The sequence below is a fragment of the Ipomoea nil genome, unplaced genomic scaffold (genome assembly GCF_001879475.1).
Source record: "Ipomoea nil cultivar Tokyo-kokei standard unplaced genomic scaffold, Asagao_1.1 scaffold1895, whole genome shotgun sequence".
Taxonomy (NCBI): Eukaryota; Viridiplantae; Streptophyta; class Magnoliopsida; order Solanales; family Convolvulaceae; genus Ipomoea; species Ipomoea nil.
The window spans coordinates 791,338-810,479 of NW_017618323.1; the positions used below are offsets into that span (position 1 = coordinate 791,338).

At 33.5% G+C, this 19,142-nt stretch overlaps 2 non-coding genes across 2 annotated transcripts; one reads left to right on the plus strand and one right to left on the minus strand.

Moving 5' to 3' along the window:
• The first annotated feature begins 18,729 nt into the window (after positions 1-18,729).
• Positions 18,730-18,815, plus strand: TRNAY-GUA. Its single transcript is given in 2 exon segments — positions 18,730-18,766; positions 18,780-18,815. It is a non-coding gene; the product is annotated as a tRNA-Tyr (tRNA).
• Positions 18,816-18,877: 62 nt separating this feature from the next.
• Positions 18,878-18,949, minus strand: TRNAD-GUC. Its single transcript has one exon. It is a non-coding gene; the product is annotated as a tRNA-Asp (tRNA).
• Positions 18,950-19,142: the final 193 nt, after the last annotated feature.

The following is a 19,142-nucleotide window of genomic DNA, read 5'->3' on the forward strand; positions in this document are numbered from 1 at the left end:
TAACTAAACAGTTTAGAAATTATGAATCTATAATATATAAATTATGAATCTATAGTATAGTAATTATGAATCTACAGTACAACTAGAAATTATGAATTTATAGTATAGAAATTATGAATCTATAGTATATAAATAATGGATCTATAGTATAGAAATTATGGATCCAATTCCGTTTGCACCTTGCATGGTGCACACAATCATTATTGTGTGGACCATGGTCCATACAAGTTGTGTGGACCATATTTTATATACTATAAAATAATGTACATTCAGTACAAAAATAATATACATTCAACACAAAAATAATGTACATTGTATTAAGGGGATGTACATTATTTTCGTATTGAGTGTACATTATATTGTATAATGTACATTTAGTATAAAAATAATGTACATTTAGTATATTAAAAATGTACTTTTTGTTATGGTTCACATAACACTGTGTGGACCATGATCCACACAATAATTTGCCTGGTGCACACGATTGCACAACATAACACTCCTGTTTTATACTCAATGGGCCTCATAGAAAGGAATTAAGGACAATAACAATTCAATTGTTGCTAAGTTATTGTCACTAGTTGTCACTTTACCTCACGAATCACAATTCAATAATTCACCATAAATTACATAATAATGAGATAAGGGGCAATAACTTACACCATTAATCAGAATCCATCATATAAATGGAATTGTCCAAAGTTTAGGACTCATACAATGATAGTAACAAGACAGACAGAATATGGAAAGCCTGAAAAATTTGGGCTCACATATGAGATATTCATCATAGAAAATCCACATAATAAAGCATAGAGTAAATATCACTTTTGGTCCCTTAACTATCATAGCTGAAACACTTTTGATCTTTGACTATTGCTTTTTTCAAATTAGGTGCATGACTTTCTAACGAGTATCACTTTTGGTCATCCGGTCTAATTTTTCGGTCACATATTACCGAAATTTCAACCGAAAAAATAATATGTTATAATTAGAAGGGTATTTTGGTCCTTTCAAATTTATTTTATTTTTTATTATTATTTTTTTCTTCTTTCCCTTTCTTCCTTAGCTCTTCGTTTCTATTCCTCACAAACGGAGGATGTGGATATATGGAGTGGGTTAGTTTGTGAGAAATAGAAATGGAGAGTTGTGGAAGAAAGCTGGAAGAATAAAAAAATAAAAGAGAAAAATGAAATAAATTTGAAAGGATCAAAATACCCTTCAAATTATAACATATTATTTTTTCAGTTGGAATTCTGGTAATATGTGGCCGGAAAATTAGACCGGAGGACCAAAAGTGATACTAGTTAGAAAGTCATGCACCTAATTTGAAAAAAGAGTTAATTTCAGCAATGGTCCTCTGACTATTGTAATTTTCCAAATTTAGTCCTTGTCTTTTAATTTTGACGAAAAAAACTCTTGACTATTAGATTTGTTTCACCATTGGTCCTTCCGTTAAATTAGCATTGGACAGACGTTAAGTGAAGGGGCAAAAGAGTACTTTCCATAGCTAGTCTCATCTTCCCCTTCCGTTCCACTTGTTCAGTATCCAATTTCTAAAATCCTCAATTGCCTAAGTTAATTTAGGTGGTTGAGAGTGAGTGTAGATCCCAGTCAACATGGCGACCGCCGCTAACCAGCAAACCAAGAGTCGGAAAACCGCCTTGTTGTTCATTTGTTACGGCGGTGTTGAAACACACTTCTTAATTTCTTCTGGGCCTTAGCTATAACTGGATGCAGAAGAAGCTAGATAATGTAAACCAGTGGAAAAAGATGACATAAACATTGCATTCTTACCGGTAGACAAAACTGATTTTGGGCATTTTCCATCAACTCCCTTCAAACCGAGACATTCAAATGAGTAAACCTCATGAAAACAGTGTGATTTACAATCGTAGCCTCCTTTATATCCCATCTATAGCATGGATAAAAGCGGCATGTTAAAATTGATGACTTGATGCAAATCTTGGCAACAAAAATTATCCAATACCCCATCAGCAATGACAGAAGGCCAAAAACCATCAACTCTAATTCCACCCAAAATTGAAACAAAACCATATAAGTATCCAGCTAAACTAAACAATAAAAGAGACATTAACTCCATTATACCTTCTTTGATTTTCTCCAATGCGGCAAGAAGAGGTTTCCTCTTTGTTCGGTCCAGCCACTATGACCCAAAAGTAGACATTCATAAACCAATTTTCGAGCTCCGAAACAGGTAAGTTTCAATAGGTGGAATTTAAGAAACCAATACATTTATTTCATCAAAAGGTTACGCATTTTACCTTTCCATTCTTCTTCAAACCGCCGTGAATCAAGAACCCGGCGCAAACCAGAGTGGTGACGGCATTTCAGACAAAGATCTCCCTTCCCTTTCCTCCATTTTAGCTCTCATTAAATATATACAAAAAAAAGTACAAATTAAATCCATTTCGCCTCTGTGTCGATCATGTTCTTCTTCTTGAGCATCTGGGTGTTGTTGTTTTCACTGCGAACTGAAACTGTGAATTCTTTAAAATGGCGGATCGGAGCTTGATGAGATCTTACGGCCATTAATGGAATAAAAAAAATTATAGAACGTGTCCTGCTTGATGTGATCTTACGGCCATTAATGAATTCTGTTTCTTACTTTTTTTATGTTGAAAATAATAAATACGTACCCTCCACCAACATGAGGAAGAAGAAACCCATCAAAAATGACCATTTAAGCCGCCCTTTACTAACACCCATCTAACGGTTGGTTAACGGAAGGACCAATTGTGGAACAAATCTAATAGTCAAGGGTTTATTTCGACCAAATTAAAAGAGGAGGACTAAATTTGGAAAATCACAATAGTCGGAGGACCATTGCTGGAATTAACTCTTTGAAAAAAACAATAGTCAAGGACCAAAAGTGCTTCAGCTATGATGGTCAAGTGATCAAAAGTGATATTTACTCTAAAGCATATAAGGGCAATAACTTCTACCAATAACCCAGTAATTCCATAATAAGAATCCATCATATAAATAAAATTGCCCAAATTTTAGGGCTCATACAATCATAATAACAGACGGCCAGACGGAATATATAATAAAAAGCCTAAAAAATTAGGGCTCACATATGAGATATTCATCATAAAAAATCCACATAATAAAGCATATAAGGGGCAATAACTTTCATTATTAGTTCTGGGCACAAGTGTCAAATAGGCCCATCTACTACTGCGAAGTGCTCAATTCCCACCACGAACTAAATTAAGTGTCAAATAGGCCCATTTACCCACTAAATTTGTTCAATTAACTTTTTTTATAGGTTACCAACAGGTTACCTATTTATTAATTATTAAAAAAATAAATAAATAAATAAATAAAATAATTAATTAAAAAAAAAAAAATAATAGCCACCGGCTGTCAGTGAGGACAGCCGGTGGCTATTATCTTTCTTTCTTTCTTTTTTTTTTTTTTTTAAAAAAATTTTTAATTATTTTATTTTATTTATTTATTTTTAATAATTAATAAATAGATAACCTGTTGGTAACCTGTAAAAAAAGTTAATTGAACAAATTTAATTAGTAGATGGACCTATTTGACACTTAATTTAGTTCGTGGTGGGAATTGAGCATTTCGCAGTAGTAGATGGGCCTATTTGACACTTGTGCCTTAGTTCTGTAATCAGAATCCATCATATAAATTAAATTGCTCAAATTTTAGTGCTCGTACAATCATACAGTGATAATAGACAATCAGGCACAGAATATGGAAAGCCCTAAAAATTAAGGCTCACATAGTCACATACGAGATATTCATCATACAAATTACATTTTTACAGATTAATAAAACACATCAACTATCAAACACAAACAATATTAAAAAAAAAAAAACTGCGATGGTGCAATTAACTTGTTTTCTCCCTATATTTCCGGGAGAACTAGGGCTTCAAGCAAAGGCTTTCACCACGGGTCCACGAGTATGAATACCTCCAAGGGTCAGGCTACTTGGCTTCCACTATAGGTCCACACTCCACAGCACCACCGGCGTCCGGCATCAAAGAGACTCTGAGTGATAGAGTAAGCAAAGAGTAGAACACTAGAACGTCTAGAAGAAAGAGACTCTGAGTGATAGAGTAAGCAAAGAGTAGAACACTAGAACGTCTAGAAGAGACTCAAGAGTCAGGAGTCAAGACCACGCTCAAAGAGGGAAGGAGAGATCTTAGAGGGAGAAAACTCAAAGAACTAAAGATGAGAAACAGAAGTCGCGCTCTAAGGGAAATGGCACACCCTAGGGATAACAACTACCCGAATCCACCCTGCATCATGGGTAGGGTTTTTTTTTTTTTGGGTGATTGTGAGTGGTGGATTGGGTTGGATTCGAGTTATCAAGTTATATGTACAAAAACTTCACTCAACCCATTGTCATCCCTATTCATGCCTGGAATATAGAATAGAAATGCAATAGATTAACAAAAATTAAAAAGAACAAAAGTTTAAGTTTACAAATTAAGGAGGGGCTGCGCGAACGCAAGCCCCAACTACCACAAATTATGACGTAGGCTCCACCACATAGGTAGACCTTAAGCTAGTATCCCTCCAAAGTGCAATGAAAGTCACCCGCCTAGGCCATGGGGCTTCATGATCACCCATTGACCCCGTCCAGGTAAGTATGTTCTAAACTCTCCCTTGACCCTCTCTTATATGGCACTACGTAGTTCCAATATCTGTTTTTTTCAATGTGGGACTATTCAATATTTAATATGCTTGTTTTCACACACTTGTTCTTTTAATCTTATCTTTTGCTAACCCCATAGTTGTAGAGGTTCTAGAAACTGATTCATAGTGTTCGTTTGTAGTTGTCATGTAAAGTACAATTTTCACAGAATGGCCATTTGCAGCAGTAGAATATAATGTAGAGGAAGATCTGGCTTTGTTCTGCACTTTAATTTGCACTGCAAAGGTATACCATTTTTGCCCCCACTATTTTGCAATATGGCATTGATTTTAAAATGTTGGGTAACCTTCTATGAAACATTTATAGTTTCAATCAAGGCTGAATTTGGCACATATACAAAATATATGAATTGCAGATTGCAGACACCTACTACCTTGTAAAACTTTCTAAAATGCAATAATTAATGTTAATATATATATATATGCTGGCTGGCAAATATTGCCTTTTCTCCACCCTAGTCTCCACAACATTTGTTGTTTGTCTAGTCCTGAATCAAGAAACATGCTACTCAAGTACTCAATCATTATTGCGTGGACCCTGGTCCACAATATAAATTGCCATGAACCTAGGTAGGTTTGGGCCTGTATGTATAGTTTGTTTAGGCCTATAGAGGTTACGTTCATAGTGTTGTGCGACATTACTTTTGCTCAAAATTTCCTTTGTAGTGAGTTCATAGTTTGGCATTTTGTAGGCAATTTATATCCTGCACCACGGCGCGCATTGCATTGTGCGCCCAGATGCAAAACGACGTCATTTCAATTTTTTTTTTTTTTTTTAAATTTCGCTACCTAGTGTTTGGCAGTTAATTTTTCTTAAAAAAAAATCTCATGTTCAAAAATGCACATAATGTTATACTAGAATACACATAATTGAATACATGAATGTACATAATTATATAACAACATACACATACTCTTTTTTAAAAGATAATACACATAACCTAACATAATACATAATAAACATAAACTTTTGACATAATACACAAAAATTTCCTGATTCGGATGTACATAATTGTATAAAAAACGTACATAATAAAAAAATATACATAATTGTATAAACAAATATACATAATCATGTCAACTTCCTACCGTGCCTCCCAAAACAACGTCGTTTTGGGAGGCGCGGGGTATAACGATTGCATTTTGTAGGGCGTTTGGTTAGAAGTAGGGAATAAAATGATTGGAAATTGATCGAAAAGAAAGAAGTGAATAAAAACTAAAATGATTGCACTATGTTGCATCTTCCTTGTGAGAACTGAGAAAAGGATGAATCGAGTGGTAGAAACTGCAAAGTATGGTCATTTGCAGCATGCATTAGTAATTACTAAATAGAATGTAGGTAGAGAGGGATGAAGATAAGAGCTTTACTTTGTTATGCTTTGTGACATACATACCATGCATCTTTGAGTGTTCATCTTCGTTTCTAATTAGGAACCTTGTTCAGCACTCACTGCACAAGATGCAATGAATGTGTTGGCAAACTTGATAAAGAATTAGAAGGGATCCATAACACACATTGGTCCATGATATAAATTGTGCTGCAAATTTGACAAAGAATTAGAAGGGACCGCGCGAACGCAGGCCCCCATTATCACAAATTATGACGTAGGCTCCACCACTTGGATAGACCTTAGGTTGACACCCTTCCTAAGTGCAATAGAAGTCACCAACCTAGGCCATGGGTCTTCATGATCGCCCATTGACCCCATCCAGGTAAGTATGTAATTCAATTCCCTTCAACCCTCTTTTGTAGGCTTTGTTCAGCTCCAGCATCAGTTTTCTTCCAATGTGGGACTCTTTGAAATACAATAGCTTGCTTTCCCACAGTTTTGCTCTTTTTCTTCCTTTCTGTTTTGTTCTTTTTTTCCTAATGCAAAATTAATTACCATATACTATGCATTTATTCACTTTTAACAATAGCTTCATGATGTTGTGTGACATTACTTTTGTTCAAAATTTCCATTATCTTGAGTCATCTAATCAGTTGTAGCCGATGACTTAATCCAAACTAATTAACTCTAAAAACTTTTAGCTGGCTGGCATCACTATGAGCTTCGGGACTAGGGATGGTAATTTCAATCCGTCCGTCCATATCTACTTGAATCTACCCTGCATTTATGGGTAGGGTTTTTATTTGGGTGATTGTGAGTGGTGGGTTGAGTTGGATTCGAGTTCCATGTACAAAATTAATCTAAAACTTCACCCAACCCATCATATATATAGCCCTCCCCGACCCATTGTCATCCCTATTCATGCCTGGAATAGAATAGAAAAGCAATAGACTTTCTGATGGGTTAACGAAAATTAGAAAGAACAAAAGTTTAAGTTTATAAATTGGGGAGGGGCTGCGCGAACGCAAGCCCCCACTTCCACAAATTATGACATAGGCTCCACCACATGGGTAGACCTTAGGCTAGTACCCCTCCAAAGTGCAATGGAAGTCACCCGCCTAGGCCATGGGGTTTCATGATCACCCATTGACCCCGTCCAGGTAAGTATGTTTCAAACTCTCCCTTGACCGTCTCTTATATGGCACTACGCAGTTCCAACATATGTTTTTTCCAATGTGGGACTCTTAAATATTTAACATGCTTGTTTTCACACACTTTTGTTCTTTTAATCTTATCTTTTGGTAACTCCATAGTTGTAGAGGTTCTAGAAACTGATTCATAGTGTTCTTTTGTAGTTTTCACAGAGATGGCAATTTGCAGCACGCAGCAGAATATAATGTAGAGGGAGAGGGGCTTTGTTCTGCACTTTAATTTGCACTGCAAAGGTATACCATTTTAGCCCCCTACTTTGCATTTTGCAATATGGCATTGATTTTAAAATGATGGGTAATCTTCTGTGAAGCATTTATAGTTTCAATCACAATCCAAGTGAATTGGGCACATATACAAAATATATGAATTGCAGATTGCAAACTTTCTAAAATGCAACAATTAATGTTAATGCTGGCTGGCAAATACTGCCTTTTCTTCCCACAGTCTCCACAACATCTGTTGTCTGTCTAGTCCTGAATCAAGAAGCATGCTACTCAATCATTATTGCGTGGACCGTGGTTTGCGAGGACCACAGTCTAAAAATATATAAAATATATTATTATAACTCATAAAATACAGAGTACGTAATTTTTTTAACATCAAAATTACGTCGTTTTGGACCATGGCCCACACACCACAATAATTTGGGCAAATTATTCGGTGGACCCAAATTCGCCTCGCAAGGTGAACCCAGATCCAAAGATACACAATTTACATACTAAATGTTCACAGTTCAATTTGTGCTGACCCTATATTGTATTAAAAAATTATCAAAATTTAGAAACACAATATATATTCTAAATGTTCACAATTCCAATATTAAAAATACACAATTTAAGACCAATAACCATCTTGATATAACTACTAATAATTTGCCCATGTTACTATCATTTTGCATGCAGCCGCAATGTTAAAAACTAAAAATTGGGTAAGGGCCGCGCGAACGCAGGCCCCCATTGCCACAAATTATGACGTAGGCTCCACCACTTGGGTAGACCTTAAGTTGACACCCCTCCAATGTGCAATGGAAGTTGACAACTTAGGCCATGAGCCTTAATGATCGCCCATTGACCCCGTCCAGGTAAGTATGTTGTACATTCTCCCTCAGCTCATTTTTATGTTGCTGTACTGCACCCCAGCATAGGTTAACTTGGCTATGTGGGACTCTTTCGACCATACAAACTGCTGCTTTTGCTGCTTCTCTTCACACATTACAATAATTTCTGCTGTTTCTTTTTCATGCTTCCTTTTGTTTTTTGGTGTTCTTTTCTTTAATCTTTCTCCTAACATTTACAATGGGCAAGATTAATTAGCTTAATTAGTGTATATTTTTGCTTTAAAAACACTACTAAATTTGGCATATCTTCTAAGAACTGTAACAACATGCATTTGACCTCCCTCCATTCGTTGTTCGGTTGTTCCCAATCTCAATCACTATATATAACTCAAGCCACAATTTTTGCACTTAATTAAGATTTCAATTCTCAGATGCACTATAAGAGGCTTGTTCTTGCACTAGAAATGTCAAAGCCTTATTCAGTAAACCAATTCAGGGATGGATTGTTGGTACGTATATTCCATTGTTTTTCCAAATAAAATATGGTGCCACCTAAGAATGCAAAAACATGCAGGCTTTACAAGTTTGGCAAGTATCGCAAGGAAATAAACCAACCTAGATTACCTATAGCTCACCGGCTCAAATTAAGAGGGCTGGGATTTGAGCTCGTGACATTGTGATTACAAGTTTGTATCTATAGTGATGAATGTCTTAAACTAATGTTTTTTCCTTACACAATTTAGTATTTTTGCTTGTTAATCATTTTATTATGGAGTCGATTTGGTCACGTATGGAATGATTGCATGTGCTAGGTGATTTGATAAAGAAATGATGTTTTGATGCATTCGATGAAGTATTTGATCAAATTTTTGGAGTCACCTTGGCACGAGAGCACAATCGGATGACCAAAGTAATGATTTTTAGAATTTTAATTAAGCGTTTTGGGATGAACTAACCATGGCGTGACCCGCGGCCGAGGAATGCACCGAGCAATTACCAAAGACCTTGGAGGCTTCCCCTGCTAGCCACGGGCGTGGCCACACCCGTGACTAGCAGGCCGAATGTTCTGCCTTGTGGGCACGGGTCTGTGCACGCCCTTGCCTACATAATGTTGTGTGACATTACTTTTGCTCAAAATTTCCATTATCTTGAGTCCTATAAAAGTTAGACCTGGCAATTAGTGACACAACTCGTTAACATAATACGAAATCGGACACGAAAATAACGGGTTAGTGTTGAGCTTTAATGTGTCCCGGAGACCAGATCGTTAACGGATTGACCCGTTAAGAACCTGTTATGTATCATGTCTTAACATGTAACTCGTTAAATCTATTAAGAACCCGTTTAACATGTTAATATTATCGTGTTAACCCGTTTACACGAACCCGTTTACACAAACATGTTTATAACCCGTTAAGAATTGTTGTGGCATTGTTATTTAGATAATGTCAATTTTTTCTTTATAAATTTTATAAATAGAATCATTGTTTTATTTTTCTTTATTTCATTATTAGTTATTTTTATTAACTTATAATGTTTATTTTGAAAATTTGTTGATTCAAGACAACCCAAATTGAATGAGATTACAAATTAAAATATATCATGAATATGACTAAGGATTAATTTACTATATTAGGCCAAGACCCTACACCAATTATTGATGTTCAACAATCCAAAATTTGAATTTTTATTGTGTTCAATTTTATTCTAAAAACTATTCTGGACTTCTTTAATTTAATTATGATTTTTGGATGTTATTTTATCATTTTATGAATATTATGAATTGAATTTTTTTCTTTTAGTTTGTTTAATGGATTGAATTGTAGGTTTTATTTCTTTTTTTTTTTTATATAACTTAACTTCAAATTTTAGTTTATATATATATATATATATATATATATATATATATATATATATATATATATATATATATATATATATATATATATATATATATATTAATAGGTTTAGCCGGTTTAAACAGGTTTCGTGTCATATTGTGTCAACACGATTCTAAACCTATTGACAAAAAATGTCTATCGTGTCAATCTGTTTACAAATTATGTTCGTGTTCGTGTTAAGAATTTCAGCCTGTTAACCCTAATGTGTCGTGTCCGTATTTAATCTTATCCTGTCGTCGTGTCGACCTGTTAACCAACTCGTATACACGAATTGCCAGGTCTAATAAAAGTCATTAATAATCAGTTGTAGCCCATGACTTAATCCAAACTAATTAACTCTAAAATCTTCTAGCTGGTTGCAGCACTATGAGCTCCATGCCTAGGGATGACAATTTCAATCCGTCATGTGGATCTCTACCCGAATTCACCCTGTATGGGTCGAGTTTTTTTTTTCCCCGGGGGAGGGGGGGGGGGGGGGTGGGGTGGTGATAGTGGGTCCCGGGTCTTTAAAAAGTAAACCCATTATGGGACGAGTTGGATTTGTCTTCTATGTACACAACTCGCTTAAAACCCCACCCAACACACTATATATATATATATATATATATATATATATATATATATATATATATATATATATATATATATATATATATATATATATATATATATATATATATATATATATATATAGGGACGTGTTGCCCAGGTGCGAAAACCTAACCAATCAGCGCGCGCCACGTGTCCATGAGGGGGGAGGGGGGGGGGGCGTTTGGTTCATGGAATCTTAAATAATGTCCTCATATATATATATATATATATATATATATATATATATATATATATATATATATATATATATATATATATATATATATGGACGCACTCAGGTGCGAATAAATGCCCAGGAAGGAAATGCGAACGAATCAGCGCGCGACACGTGTCCAGATCTAATAACTTTAAAAAAAATGCGGTGGTATTTTCGTAAATAATTGAACATCGAAGTGCAAGTAAAATCTCTTATAAGTGCACCTATTTTCACCTATTTTCACCTATAAGTGCATGTAATTTTGCCTTGTTAGCATTCACTTTCCGCAACCATTCATGCACCTGGGTGTGCTTATAACTATATGTGCAACTATTTATCACTATAGGTGCAACTCATTATAACTATAGGTGCACCTACTTTCACCTATAAGTGCATGTAATTTTGCCTTGTTAACATTCATTGATCTGAGTTCAGCGGGTAGTAATACTCCTGAAAACCACTCGCAAACATTCATACACCTAGATGCAACTACTTATACCTATGTGTGCAACTACTTAGAACTATAGGTGCAACTACTTAGAACTATAGGTGCAACTAAGTATTGATGCTCAGTGTAAATTTTTACTTGCACCTATAATACATTTTACATGCACTTGTAATACATTTTACTTGCACTTCGATGTTCAATTATTTACGAAAATGTCACTCCGTTTTTTTTAAAAAACAGTGTTTCTCATCCATTAGATCTGGACACGTGGACGAACAAAATCCATTCTTATTTCGCGCTTGGGCGAGCCGTTCGCACCCGAGTGCAAGTCTATATATATATATATATATATATATATATATATGTGTGTGTGTGTGTGTGTGTGTGTGTGTGTGTGTGTGTGTATGTGTGTGTGTGTGTGTGTGTGTATCAATGTTTAAATATTAAAAAAACTAAATATATAAATATACACATATATATTTGATTATATAAACATATATTATTATTATTATTACTGTTGTTGTTGTTAGTGTTGTTATTATTATTATAGAAGAATAAGAATTTGTTAATAAGGAAAAAGTTAGAATAATTCAAGTAATATTACTTGAATAATTCACAAAGTTGGACAAAGTCAATAAGAAAATGTGGGGTAATCACATTACTTGAAATATTACCGTCACATTAATTTTCAAGTAATATAACATTATCAAATAATCTCATAACTTGAACCAAACAAGGTAATATAACATTACCAAACTCAGATTACCTAAATAATCTAAGATCTAAGATAACATAAACCAAACACTCTCTAAATATTTTGCCCATGTTACCACCAAAGAGAGTAGAATGGCCCAAATGTTAAAAACTAAAAATTGGGTAGGGGCCGCGCGAACGCATGCCCCCACTACCACAAATTATGACTTTGGTTCCACCACTTGGGTAGACCTTAAATTGACACCCCTCCAATGTGCAATGGAAGTCGACAATTTAGGCCATGAGCCTCTATGATCACTCATTGACCCCGTCCAGGTAAGTATGTTCTACATTCTCCCACGGCCCATTTTTATGTTGCTCTATTGCACTCCAGCATAGGTTAACTTGCCAATGTGGGACTCTTTCAACTATACAAACTCCTGATTTCCTGCTTCTCTTCACACATTACAATAATTTCTGCTGTTTTCTTAATCAATAAACATGCTTCCTTTTGTTTTTTGGTGTTCTAGCTTTTCTTTAATCTTTCTCCTAACATTTACAATGCCAAGATTTTTTTTTTTTTTTTTTTTGAAAACTACAATGCCAAGATTAATTAGCTTATGGCATGTTTTGGTTCAGGGATGTTTTCTAAGGAAAATATATTTTCCTTGAATTTGAGGATTAGATTTTCCTTTGTTTGGTTCATAGAAAACATTTTCCAGGGTCCCCTTTGGTATTTTGTTTTCCAAGGAAAATGTTTTCCATAAAAAACAAGTTGGACAATTATGCCATCACCAACTTTTCTTAATTGTCTTTATACTCACTATTCCTTACAATTCCAAACTCAACCAAACAATGAAATTGATATTCTCAGTAATTTATTTTCCACCAACCAAACAATGTAATTAATCTTCCCGGTAATTTCTTTTCGATGGAATTTCAATTCCATTTCCTCTAAAATATTTTCCGCAAACCAAACGGGACTTTAGTGTATATTTTGCAATGTGGGACTCTTCGAAATATAACCTGCTTGTTTTCACACACTTTTGTTCTTTTAATCTTATCTTTTGCTAACTCCATAGTTGTAGAGGTTCTAGAAACTGATTCATAGTGTTCTTTTGTAGTTTTCACAGAGATGGCCATTTGCAGCAGCAAAATATAATGTAGAGGGAGAGGGGCTTTGTTCTGCATTTTAATTTGCACTGCAAAGGTATACCATTTTTGCCCCCACTTCATTTTGCAATATGGCATTGATTTTAAAATGTTGGGTAATCTTTTGTGAAGCATTTATAGTTTCAATCACAATCCAAGTGAATTGGGCACATATACAAAATATATGAATTGCAGATTGCAGAAAACCTACAACCTAGTAAAACTTTCTAAAATGCAGCAATTAATGTTAATGCTGCTGGCAAATACTGCATTTTCTTCCCACAGTCTCCACAACATTTGTTGTATGTCTGTCTAGTCCTGAATCAAGAAACATGCTACTCAATCATTATTGCGTAGACCGTGGTCCACTAGGGGTGTGAACGAGCCGAGCCTACCTCGAGCTCGAGTTCAGGTTCGATAAACAATAGGTATGCTCGAACTCAAAAATTGAAATTTGAGCTCGGTTTGGTTATGAAACGAACCGGCTCGAGTTCGGTTCGAACTCGAAGTTGACCGAGCTCGAGATGCTCGACTCATTTACACCCTTATGATCCAAACATGTGTACATAAAGTATATTATTCTAACACATAAAATACAAAACACGTAATCTTTTAACATAAAAATGACATAATTTTGGATTGTAATCCACACAACACAATAATTCACACGTCTGAAGACAATGATCAAGTGTTTCTTTGTTTGTGCTAAGTCTTATGTTTGTTATACGAGAGCCAGGTTCCTAACAAGTCATACTAAAGTTATTGAAATGTTTTTAAAATTGAACAATCTTGTCTTGAAATAAGAGGCTAAGAAGTGAAAAACAATGTTGTGAAAGTGATTTTGATATAAGGAGAATAAAATGTGAATTTCCTACTTTACCCCTCAAATTTTAAATATTTTTTAATTTTTCCGTCAATTTTAACGGTCGGGGACCAAATGCGTCACTTCGTCTATAACTGAGGGACTAAAAATGGATACGGTCATAACTCAGGGACTGATTCGGAATTTAGGTATAACTCAGGAACCAAAGATGCAATTTTCCCAAAGAAATAAGATAAAAAGAAAAAAGGTGACTTTAATTATTTAATTTTTTTTATTTAATGAATTTGAACTCTAATATATATATTTTGAGTTCATTTAATATAAACATAATAGATTGTTTTAAAACAAAAATAGAGGGAGGTAAAAGTGTATTTTATCCCTACTATATCAATATATACATGCATATTTATTATTTACTATAAAAAAAAATTAAGGTAAGCGTAGGGGTAGGAGGGGCCATACCCCCTCCCGTCGATAGCCAGAAAATTACTGGCCAAATGGTTTGCTTCATTCACATGGGTGGGGTGGTAAGAGACTACCCAAATGGTTTGCTCCACTCACATGGGTAGGGATCAAACCCTCAACCAGTCAACCTCCTGAAGGAGTTAAGGGACGAGGTGCTAAATCACCACGCCAACCATGTTGGTTTCTTAATTAATTTATTGATTTATTGATAATGAATAATTTTTTTTGAATAAAGACATTGTAGGTAGGGATGACAATTCTACCCGCACTCAATGGGTTCCCCGCATCGCTGCCCCTACGGGTTTTAAAATACCCGCACAATTTGGGTAATGGGTGCGGGTATGGATGAGTTTTGTATACCCGCGTGGGTATGGGGGCGGGTGCGGGAGGAGGTATCTCCGCCCCACACTTTTATATATATTGTTATTAGTATTCATTTATTATATAAATTTATGTATATTTTATAATTAAAAATGCATAATGAATTAAACTTCTTAGTTTTTTGTTAATGAATTTTGAATAGGAACAACACAAATAATATAATGAGTAAACACTTAACACAATTTGTACTACCAACATAATTTTAGTTATAATTAAGGATTAACTTCATTGGCTTTAATTAAATTTTAGAGTATGTTCAAACTTATAAAAAAAAAAAAATCATGTGATAGTTAGAATTGTAGTATAAAATTTTTATTAGATTTAAGTGTAATATTAATAATTAGAGTTGCGGGTTGGGTATTACGTGCACCCGTAAAATCCCCGCGGGACGAGTATGGGGTAGGAATTTCATTACCCGCGCGGGTGCCGGTGCCGGGAATGGGTTAGGAATGCGGGTGCGGGGGCGGGGCATATATCCCACGCTCCCACCCCACCCCACCCCATTGCCATTCCTAATTGTAGGGACAATGTAGCAAATATAATCAATCGATGAATTTGAATGTAAAGAATTTTTATATTGAGAAAAATAAAGACAATAAAACTAATGAAATTATTTCTCTTATTTAATTTATTGATAATGAATAATTTTTTTTTGAATAAAGGCATTGTAGACACATAATTCTACATTAAATAAATGCATATGTATTTTTTTTTGTTGTAGCTAGTAAATTTACGTAGTATTATTTCTACAAATCTATGTACAAATACAAATCTAATAAGAGCCAATAATGTTAGGCCCTTAACTGGAACAAAAAAATGTCGGTAGTAGTTGTTTCTTAAAATGAATGGTTCATATTATTTAGATTTTAGTATTTTTAATGATTTTCCTTATTTACCCTCTATTATATTATTTTCTTCCCTTAAATAACCCTAAATTTCGTTAGTATAAACTTTTTTTTTTTTGGATGCCGTTAGTATAAATTTTAGTAACAGAATATTCCGTTAACTATTTATTATTTTTAACCTACTCATTAATTTATATAAGAAAGGTCTTAGGTTCGAATCACATCCCAATTAGAGTTGGCATAACTGTTAAACATATATTTTGAATATGTTAAAATGTATTAACAAAATATATAATATAAAATTTAACGTAAACTTTTTGGTCAAATAATTAGCCCGACTAAATACATAGCATTCAAAGTTGAGCATCAAAGATTATAAATCAGGAACTTTAAAAATCATTTGATTTCATGAATTAAAAAAAAACGAATTTTTTTTATAATGGTACAATTGTACATTACTTTACAAATATTATACTATTATTTTTTTATCGGACAAAGTTGTTCTTACATCATTGTCATACCTGCACGGCCTAACTACAAAGTTGTTGATCATAAATACAATTACACATGGACTCTAAAACGGTAGGACCACTTTCCAAATAATTGACAATGTTAACATCCTACTAGCTCCAATTGAACAAGTTTACACATCATAATTTTATCAATACATGAAAACTTCTAAAGAAATTTGTAAGTTAATTTTTACTATATCATTATAACAATATCTATTGTAACCATATATTTCGAATTATTTATTATCATCTTATATTGACAGCAATTGAATCAATTGTCATTGACAAACTCCCAAAACAATTTGTCTCAACAACGAAGGGAAAAAAAAATCAATGTCTTCATTGGTGTGGATGAAAAGTAAGTACCCCACTTTACTACTCTTATTAAATTAAATAAATTAGTAGTTACAACAAAAAATAATACATATGCATTTAATTAATTTAGAATTAGATGTCTATAATGCCTTTATTTAAAAAAAAATATATTCATTATAAACAAATTTATAAGGAGATATAATTTCATTAGTTATATTATCTTCATTTTTTACCATTCAAAGATTTTTTACCTTCAAATGCATTAATTAATTATATTTACTACATTGTCAATTGACTTCTTTTTACAATATCTTGTAATTAAATATCAAAGTTATACTTAAATATATGTTATATATTTATTTACCAGGTATTTTATACAAATATAATAAATATTAATATTTTGTTCATCAATACTTTCACATGATAATCTACGACACACATCTCACAACATATGAAACATGTAGGGAAAAAAACTACCACCAAATATTAACATGTGCTTGCAAGATAAAGAATTCATAGTACAACAAAACATCCCAATCATATACACAGCAAGACAAATCTAAAACTTCCTACACCATAACCTCATTGCATGACGATGTCCTCTATGCTACCACCAATAACCCAATTGCACATGACACACTACCAATAAAAAACAAGACAAGTACTGAAGATGAAGACAATGACAATGCTACCCAAAAGAGAATTAAGAAGACTTAGAGAAATTTAAAATAAATGTAGTATTTATTTAGACTATCGTTTTTAGACTATCGTTTTTAGACTAAATATTTAGACTAACGTTATTACAAAGTTGCAAACATTTATTTTAGCGACGATTATAATCAATATCTCATATACTATCTTGCATTTATATACTTTGAATTACTGAATTAAATAAACAAATTCAACATTCTAATATCTATGCATTAACATATCCTATATAATCTCGCATTGATATATTTTGAAGTACTTATTTAAAACTAATCATTGAGCATTATCACATTCGCGCAATGCGCGTGAAAAACTAGTAATTTATTAAGAGTAAAATAGAGTACTAATTATGTCAACTTTGATTCGATGGAGTTCGAACCTAAGACCTTTCTTATTGAAATAATGAGTAAGTTAACGGAGAAGATAATATTTAGCGGTAAAGTTAATGGATAATCATATAATTGAAGATAAATTAGGAAATCTCAAGAAAAAATTAAAATCTGATCAACCCAAGCCATTCATTTGATTAAAAAATTTAACCGTCATTTTTTCTACCCATTATACGCCTAACTCTCTTTGACTCTTATTAGTATAGTAGATAGAATAGTAGATAGTAGATAGATAGTAGATAGATAGATTGATGTAAATAATAATTAATAATTTATTATTTCTTTATAAAATTACGCAGAATTTCAAAATATTTTTCCCATTTATTATGCGGAATTTGTTTCCATTATTCTCAAAATTATAATAATTTAATTATTCTCAGAATTTGGTAACTATTTTCCATTTTAAGTGTAACAATTCATTAGATATTAGTTAATTTTCATATAAAATTTTGTTACCAAATAAGCTTTATTAATTTTTATACCAATTAATTAGTATTCAAATTAGTTTGGGCGGAAAAGTTAAAAATGATGATTTTACTTTTATTAATAGTATAGATAGATATATATTACGGAGTAGTTAATTGTTATATAAAATTTTGTTACCAATTAAGATTTATTAATTTTTTTACTAATTAATTAATATTCATATTAGTTTGGGCGGGAAAGTTAATGATTGGATTTTACTTTTATTTATAGATAGATAGACTAATGATACAGTTATAATCTGTTCATAACTACTGAAGCACAAAGAGTCAATACCACCTCCAGACCTTCACTGACACTCAAACCCACAACCTCTCATATCGGAGAGCAACTTGGTGCTACTAAATCACAATATTTAACACTTAATGGAAGGACGTCATATAGGATACTTACCTCCCTACGATGACTTTCACTTCAAGTCCCTCACCAGTCACCATAGTAGTAGTGGTAGTTTTGGTCCTACTTGTAATCACTAAATAATATATGTTGGGATTCACAATAGATATCCGACCTTAGCTCAGTTGGTAGAGCGGAGGACTGTAGTATGATGGCTGAAATCCTTAGGTCGCTGGTTCGAATCCGGCAGGTCGGATTTTTTGTCTGTTAATATTTCCTTTTATCATTAAACGAAAGAAGTCCAAAAACTGTTGAAAACGCCGTTGCCGGGGATCGAACCCGGGTCACCCGCGTGACAGGCGGGAATACTCACCACTATACTACAACGACTTTGTTGTTTAGTCTTTTACATAGTAATAAATAAATCATGAAACAAGCTTCAACACTTTAATGACTAAAGGCAGAGTTGGCCGGTGTTAGTATTCCAACACTTCTCATGGCCAAGCCTTTACTGTAAATTTGATAAAAATATTACTTCAAAATCTTAACTAGTTATCGAAGAATATATAGCCAATCACTAATT